This window comes from Hippichthys cyanospilos, chromosome 6, assembly GCF_059441005.1.
Source record: "Hippichthys cyanospilos isolate Australia breed blue-spotted pipefish chromosome 6, RoL_Hcya_1.0, whole genome shotgun sequence".
Taxonomy (NCBI): Eukaryota; Metazoa; Chordata; class Actinopteri; order Syngnathiformes; family Syngnathidae; genus Hippichthys; species Hippichthys cyanospilos.
This window is the reverse complement of record NC_142374.1, coordinates 23087417-23096682: the sequence shown is the minus strand read 5'-3', so window position 1 is coordinate 23096682 and position 9266 is coordinate 23087417.

Genomic DNA, 9266 nt, shown 5'->3' with positions numbered 1-9266 from the left:
TTTCGCCTTCATCGCGGCAGCTGCGCACCTCTAAAAATAATTCCTGACCCAGATAAAACTTTTGACTTCTCCATACAAACTAAAACTCCGGAGTGGACTTGGTGCTTAGTGAGGACACAAAAGGACACTCTGTTCAGTCTCAAGTGAAGAGGACACTGTCAAAGACGGCCCTCAACGCGTCCGAGGTGTCCCCTGACGAACCGCACGGGGAAAGATGGACGGAGCGGCCGGGTGGGAGACGCCGATAACCTGGCCTAGGTGATAGGGACGTGTCTAAAATTAGTGTTGTCAGAACGCTTGGCGATAAGCCTGCTTCCAATGTCACAGCAAACGCTGAGGGATTGTCTTCAGACACAACTCCGTGACTATTGACCATGTCCCCCCCCACCATGACGGGCTTGGTTCTTCTAATAGTATCCAACGGGTGCAGCCATTGTTCCCCGTTGCAGCTCCCACGCGGAGTTGTGTAAACAGCTTGAAATGTCAGGAAAGCCGCGGAACATCTGAGAAGTTCCCTGATCAAAGGACTTTGCATAAAACGTGCGTGACACCGCACCGCACCGCGTACAAGGAGATGACAGACATAGATGTGTCTGCTGTGGTTGCTTCAGTGCTCGCCTTCCTCTTCTATTTTTTTTCTTGCCTTACATTTTACCGCCTGTGTTTGCACAACAGCAGTCAACGAGAGCCCACCTGCCCCCCCCCCCCGGCCTCACACCGCATCATGTGACCTCCCGCGGATGCTCAATCGCAGCAAAGTTCATCACAAGTAACAACACGTGCCGCCTTTGCAAATCGAGTGGACGGAGTGTTTTAAAAGGACAACCTGAAAGTCGTGGAGCGCAAAAACAAAAAAAAACAAGCGTACAAAAAATGTGTTCCCAAAAACAAAAACACATAAGGTGAGAAAAGCACAAAGACAAACAAGAAAAAGAGAAAGGCATAAAGACCTCACAAAAGAAAAAGAGAACACAAGAGAAAAAAGAACACACAGGAAAAAAAGGGTACACAAAAGAAAACTAGGTAATAAGAAAAAAGAACACAAAAACAAAGGACCACACAAAAAAGGAGCACGCTTGAGAAAAAGAACACACAAGAAAAAGACAAAAAAAGGACTACGTAAGAGAAAACCAGCACATAGGAAAAAAAAGAGCACACAAAAACAAAGGACTACACAAGAAAAAAAAAGAATCTTAGACAAGAAAAAAGAGTGCAAAAACAAAGGAACACACAAGAGAAAAGGAACACGCAAGAAAAAAAGGAGCACTAAAGCAAAAATGTGTGCAAAAGCTTAAAAAAACACACACAATACCAAATAGAGCACATAAGAAAGGAAAAGCACACAAGAAAAAAGAGCACACCAGAAAAAAAATCACACAAGAACAACGGAACACACAAGAAAAAAGGAGCACACAACAAAAAACACACAAAAGGAGTACACAACAAAATAAGAACACGATAGAAAAAAGAGCACACACGAAAAAAGGAGCACACAACAAAAAAAGAACACACAAAAAAGGAGTACACAACAAAATAAGAACACAGGAGAAAAAAGAGCACACAAGAAAAAAGGAGTACACAACAAAATAAGAACACAGGAGAGAAAAAAGAGCACACACGAAAAAAAAGACCACACAAAAACAAAGTACCACATAAGAAAAAAGGAGCACACAATAGAAAAAAATACACAAGAACAAAGAGCAAAAGAAAAAACACAAGAAAAAAAGCACACAAAAAAGTACACCAAACTTTCCCTCCCAGATGTGTTTGGTGTGGGTGTAACGAGGGGGACTGCTTGGACAATTTGATTGGACGGACACAACATTTGTCTTTGAGCGAAGTTATTATTCTCTTTTTGAAAAGGAGCGCTACCGACAATTCCAACCTTTTTTGCCGCTGTCAAATTGCGTGTTTACAAACTAGGCGGCGTTTTGCCATTCGGGGCCACCGACAAAGTGACGGCGAATGCGCACACTCGCCAAAAAAAAAAAACAAAACCGGCTGGAAGACTGCAAAACCTCTTTTTGACAAAAAGGGTAAAGGAAAGGTCCTTCCAGGAAGTGTCAACTTTTCTTTTTTTTTTTTTTTTGCGCATCATTGTTGGAGGTGACGCGGCATGAGAGCTCTTTTAGCTTGCGTGAAGGTCGGAGGGACCACCCATTCACTTGCTCATTCATCTCCAGGGTTGATTCACAGGCCTGCCCGGGAAGCTTGACGGGAGAATTCGATTGGACGCCGGGCTTCGCGGAACAATCGCTGACCCCGCCCCCCCCCGCCCCAGAGGGGTTAGCGAGAGGGTGGGCCGGCGTCGGGTGAAAACATGTGGACAGGCCTGGAAAGAGTCATGCGGACGTTGCGGTCAATTCAAAACTGGATTGGCTCTCAAGGTGACCAATCGGCAGCATGCTGGGGATAGGTCACGAAAACCGGGGCCAAAATGGTTTTGGAAAGAAAAAAAACAAAAATAATATAATATAAAACAAATATATAATTTTCATTATTGTCTAATGGTAAACATTAGCTGCTAGCTAGGCTACTGGTAAACATTAGCCGCTAGCTAGGCTAGCTTGCGTCGCAGAAGGATGGTTATATACTTCAGAGGATGACAAAATTTGAAAACCTTTACTATTTTTTAGTGATAATGAGCAAATAAATAAATGTAAGGAAAAATTAAAATCTATACGTGGACTGACAAATAGCATATATATATATATATATATATATATATATATATATATATATATATATATATATATTTATGTGTATATTATATACATATATAAAGACACATATATACAGTATATACATACTGTACACACACACACACACACACACACACACACACACACACACACACATATACATATATATATATATATATATATATATATATATATATATATACTGCTTTTCTTTCCAAATGATGTGTTAGCAGCTCTTTAGTGAAAAACAAACAAACAAAAGATAAATTGTTCCTCCTTGAGGACATGATTTTCTTTGGACATACATATTGTCACACTTTGAACACTTGTGCACACGCAGCGAGTGGCTAGATAAAAAAAAACAAAAAAAATGCTGAGATGGCAGCGACGGAGCGCGCCGAATCTTCCAAATACTGAACCTGGACGCCAAGGGAAGTAGCCCCCCCCCCCCCCCAGAATGCCGATAACTGCCCCCCCCCCCCCCCCCCGGGCTATTCAGCAGCACTCGGGCTGCAATTTTTTTCCCGGGGGTCCATTGACTTTCTCCTTTTCAGGCTCCTTTTAATCCTCGGGTCGCTGTCCCGAGTGGCCGGCCACAGAGGGGCTATTATTCGGGGCCTTATTACCGCGCCCCTCGCGGCTTATCTCCTTCCTGGTGACGGTCTTTTCAAGCCTCCCCCCTAATGACCTGGGGAAACTCACATGCTCAACTTCCCAGGGCCGCCGGGGTGCGGCCCACGTCGGGGAGGGTGCGGAGCACCGCCGAGGGGGTCCCGGGTCCCGCCGCAGGTGACGAGCGGGGTCCTCTAAAACCCCCGTGCGTTATTTTGACCATTTTCCCGTCATTTTCTTCACCGCGTTTTCACCAGCCGGGTGAAATTTCAGCTCCCTGGTCTTTTCAATGCTCTCCCTTTAATGAGAAACGCCTTTGCCGCACAAGGGTTCAAAAAAAAAACGTTGAGCGCTCCGGACAAGGTAAAAGACAGGGAAATATCGTCCAAAGTTGATTAACTAAAGTAGTCTGCTGGCGCCGTGATGATGTCTGATGCCCCGGAGGCTTAATTAAAACTCGGCTTTTCTTCTTCTTCTTCTTTTTCTTCTTGGGCAAGTGCTTTTATTGAAGAAAAAGTCCATTTTGATTTAAATCACATTCCGAGGCCCGGTGGGGAATTCAAAACAGCGTTGGCAGCTGGAAACTCCGATGCGGAACGCAATCGGTTCATCTTGGTTCCAGTCCAGATTGTTGTCGTTTCTAAACTTTTGGGGGAGGTAGTGAATTGTTGCGCTATCATTTTTTTTTTTTTTTTTTTTTATTAATCGAACTGGCAATCTGATAAATAGCATTTTCTTAACCGTCATTCAAGTAAAAAGTTCACTCAAGTTCAACTTGAGTATAATAAAACTAAATATGACGCAAAACGGCCTGGGGGATAAATAATAAATTAGTATACAAGCAAGATGCAACAAAAAGCAAAATAATATCTGGGTAAATCAGTTTTTTATGAATGTTTAAAAATGACGTTGACATTTTATTATACAACGCCACAATTAGTAGCGACTCTGATGTTAGCGGTTAGCACAGGGGTGCTCAATGCGCCCCCTACAGTCTACCCGTCGAAAAATAAATGAGCGTCGTTTTGAAAAAAAAAAAGTCAGTCTTGACTTCAAAATAAAAGCATACCGATGCGGTTCATGTCATATGTTAGTTTAGTTAAAATTAATAGCGACTCTGATGTTAGCGGTTAGCACAGGGGTGCTCAATGCGCCCCCTACAGTCTACTCGTCGGAAAAAAAGCGTTGTTTTGAAAAAAAAAGAAAACAAAGTCAGTCTTGACTTCAAAATAAAAGCATACCGATGCGGTTCATGTCATATGTTACTTGGACCATACGTTTTATTTTATTTTGAAGGATTAGCCGACTTCCTCACAACGTTTGGCTTTGATTAATATACCTTGACAGGCATTGCATTGTCCATGTTGTCCCTCTCCCCGAGGGTTTGACCTTCCTCGTCCTTGCAAATTGCCCCACTAAACTCATTACTTCCTTGATAGGACCTATTATTTGTCTTTTAGTATTCCGAGACGCCAAAGGTCCTTGAGGCCGACGGGCCTGTGTGCCATATAAGGAAGGAGGATGGACACCTGTGTCATATCTCCTAAGGGCGTCTGCGATGGACAACAGCAATGTGTGTCCACAAAAGTCCACCGTTTCCACCCCTAACGTTAGATAGCCATGGTAAGTTGTTCGAAATAAATATCAGACCAAAAACAGTATGTCAATGAGAAAAAAAAAAACACTGTCAGTACAGTGGACCCCCGGGTTACGGCATCCCTGGCTTATGTCTTTTTTCACATTACGAAGTGGAATACTACGTTTTTTCGTCTCCTCTATACGGCATTTTTCCCGCTTTACGGCATCAATAACTGTATCAAGCTATGGGGTTGGCTGTGTTTATGTTGTTTTGCCTCCCTCTTCAGGCGTTTTGGGTTAATTGCTCTTATTTTCTGGTCGCGCCACACTGCCTGTGCTGCAACTCGTCACTAAGATGCTGGTCTGCTATTGGTCGGCGTCACGGTGTCACTAAGATGGCGACATGCTAAAGATTTCGTGTGAGTGCTTAAAATACTGTATTTTTTTTTTCAATTTTAGTGCTTAATTCCTACTTGAATTGGGTAGCCATGGCTCCCAAGATTGCTAGTGATGTTAAAGGCAGAAAAAAAGATGATTAGTAAGGAAAAGAAATACCAAGAAAGCTAGGCTTGGCTAGGCTAGCATTATGGCCCAAAGTAGCTCAAGTCACTCCAAAAATTTCGTTTTTTGTTTATATATATTTTTTATTTTGTTATTTAATTATACACATTTCTAAGTCGTACTTACTATACTAATTTGTTACAAATTTTTAATATGTATATACAATTTTGCTGTTTTCACCTGAGGTTTTCCACGCGTTAGCTAATTAGCATACATTTGTATTGCCCGCCGTACGACGAACGATTTTGAAATGTCATTCATTGAAGGTGCGTCTTATAATGCGGTGCACCTTATAGCGTGAAAATACGGTGGGCTCGGGTTTCGATGCGTTTGGGATAGAAAAGCAAAAAAAAACATGAAATATACCGGCCCTCGAGGACTGCTATTGGACAATTATGAATCAAAGCTAGCTGCCATGAGAGTTAGCCATTAGCTTGGGACTTCCGAGATTTCCCGTAGCAAAATACGGACAATCCGTAACGGCGGGAAGCTCCGGCCTGAACTCATGAAGTACATGAAGTATACCGGCCCTCGAGGACCGCTATTCCACAACTATGAATCAAAGCTAGCTGCGATGAGGGTTAGCCATTAGCTAGGGACTTCCGAGATTTTCCGTAGCAAAATACGGACAATCCGTAACGGCGGGTAGCTCCGGCCTGAACTCTTTTGACTTGTCATTGCCGCTTCTAGCCCCGCCCCCTGCTTCTTTGAATGACTCGACCCCCCCCCCCCCCCGTCTCTTCCTAGCGCGCTGGCATCAACAAGGTTACTGAGGGGACGCAAGAATGCGGAGTGAAGTGGACGCGATAGCCCAAACACAAAGATGTGTTTGCGGAGAGAGCAGCTGGTAAACGCAAAGCTAATCAATAGCGGCTCGGGGCCAACCCGAAAACCCCCCGCAGATTCAACAAAGCATCTGGGCGCTGCCAAACACTCCCCCGAACACACACACACACACACACACATTTCATCTCGGTGTGTGTCTGGAAGCTCTCACTATTGGTAATCCGTTTGAATGGTGACTTGTTAAGAGTCTTGAAGCGAAGCTTCGTAAATCACATTTTAGAAAGCGCTTGCGGGATTATCTTCGGATTTTGGGCATGAAACATTTATACGGTGTGATAAATCCACTCAATGGGAACTTTATTAGCTACAAATGCGAAACATACTCGTGGATGAACTGGCCAAAACAAGTTGGGGATCCGGGACAGTAAAATGCTCGACGTTTTTATCCTGTTTGCCATAAAATGAGTGCTGATGAAGTATTTTTTTTTTCTTTCAGGCACTTTGATGCCCTTGGATTTTTTTTTCAGTCCAAGACTAACCTGTAACTTGTATAAACGCTGTAAAAAGTAGCGTAAAGTTGTTGAAAGCTTTTTCCATTTGTTAGCTAAAATTGATGCTAACACAATTTTTATAGATAAGAATCTTGTAGAATATCTTATATAATCATATATATATATATATATATATATATATATATATATATATATATATAGACTTTCATTTTGAACCAAGAGCACCATCTAGAGGAGTAAAAAAAATATTACAAGTGTTTCATGAGGCTTCATTTCATTTTCCCATCAGCACCTTCCACAGAGAAAGAGACTAGGGGCCTTGGCCCCCCATGGACACCCCGTAGCTCCGCCCCAAGTGTTCCCAAGGTCAGCAGTCATTTTTATGACGAGCTTGTTTTGATTTTGTCTACTTTGCTTGCCTTAATCAAGCATGAGCAAGTCGGCAGTGATTTCAAACATCACACACAAAATTTGTGTGCTTGAGCATCCTAAAAAGTGGGCGGATTCCACCTTTTTTTTTTTTTTCCCTCCGCTGCAACCTCTGGCATCAAAAGCGAGGGAGGGAGGAGAGGGATAGCAGATGATAACGCAAAGTGTTTGGACATCCAGCTTGAAGTCGTTCCTGCATTTAGATAAGCGGGGAATTCCATCCGACGCGAGTTCAAACAAACACGGAAAGGAGATGGCAAGGAATTCCGACCACGGTTGCCGCCGCGGCCTCGGCCCGCCGCCGTGACATCGGCGACGCCGTCGCACGTGGAACGATGGCAACACTCGTGCTTTGCGGGCACGTTTGAGTGTCAAAACCTAGAGCGGTGGTTTTCAAAATACGGCACGTGGGCCATTTGCGGCCAGGCATCATCACATTTTGCTGGTCTGCTTCATTTACAAAAAAATACATTTTGACATGCCCAAAAATGCTCTGTCAAAAAATTAAACACATTTTTCTCACATTTTGAACCAGTGCAGCCAATCACAGTTTATTTATTTTTTATATTAGCCACCAGAGTGCAATCTCTTGATGTTATCAAAGTATTGAGTTTGAGCTGTTATTTTACTCGCCAACGGGGAGCAATCTCGAATACACGATCGGTCAGGGTACTGTTGTGTTGGTGCAGTATTCTAACCATCTATTCTAATTCTATCACTGTGTATTTGTGTTATATTGAAAATATGTTGGTGCTGATTTCTAAACAAGCAAAAATGCCAGGCAGTTCGGAATAAAAACTATATATATATATATATATATATATATATATATATATATATATATATATATATATATATTAGTAAATTATTTTATTTACTTTATATTTACTTTTATATATATATATATATATATATATATATATATATATATATATATATATATATATATATATATATATATATAATTACAATAAAATAGCCCTTGCGTGAGCCTCAGTGGAAAATGTTTGGACAGCCCTGACCCAGAGAGACCACGAGCGCACGTACCCTTGGTGGCCTTGCATCTTCTGGATTGTTTTGCGTTAGGTGGATGAAGCGCACGGCGATCGGAGTTCTCGGTCTTGACGTTAACGGACCGTGACTGAACTTGTTCAACATCCTGCGTCAGCTGTTGCGTTCTCTAATTTGAAAAGCTAAGGTGTAATCACACTCGCTTGTTTTCCCCGAAAAGAGGTCAATTGGAATTCTGTGGAAAGAAAAATCTGGTTCCAGCATGCACACGGCCGTTTAGGAAAATAGCAGCTGTTTACAAAAAAAAATACCGACTAAGGCTCAAAACGATGATAATAACACGTTTCCATGTGCAGAATAAATGATTATCAAATTTCAAATCAACTATTTCACACTATATTCTAAATAGAATAAAACTAGATGCTAATCATGCTTTCAAAGCAAAAAAAAATGTTAAGGGCCAACATTTTGAAAAAGTATTGGAAGAAACGTGAATTAGTAACTTGGATGTCTGACTTCTTAAAAAATAAAAAAAAAATAAAAAAATAAAAAAATAAAAATAAAAATAAAAATAAAAATAAAAATAAAAATAAATAAAATAAAATAAAATAAAATAAAATAAAATAAAATGTCACGCCTATTTCCATTATAAAAAAAAAGACCAGCATCCAGGTGGTTGCACAGCGCCAACATTTTAAAACTCTTATTTGCGTTACCAGTTAAAGACGCCATGAAATAACCGCGCAATAAAGAAAGAACATTCCCCTCCTTTTCTTGTGTTGTGTTCCTTTCTACTGATGCAGCATTTGACCTTTGACCCAGTGTTGACCGTATCTCGGCGGGCACTAAACATAAAAACGCCCCTTGAGAGTCAACAACAATCACTGCTACCTCCCATCACATGTTAATGCTTGCATTGTCAATACCCCCCCCCCCCCCCCACACACACACACACACACACACACACACACACAACCACCACCAATATGCAAACACACACAAGCTGTTTCCTTTAAAGAAGTGAGCCATAAAAAGAGTATGGCGGCGAGTATATAATCTTTTCATCACTTAACTC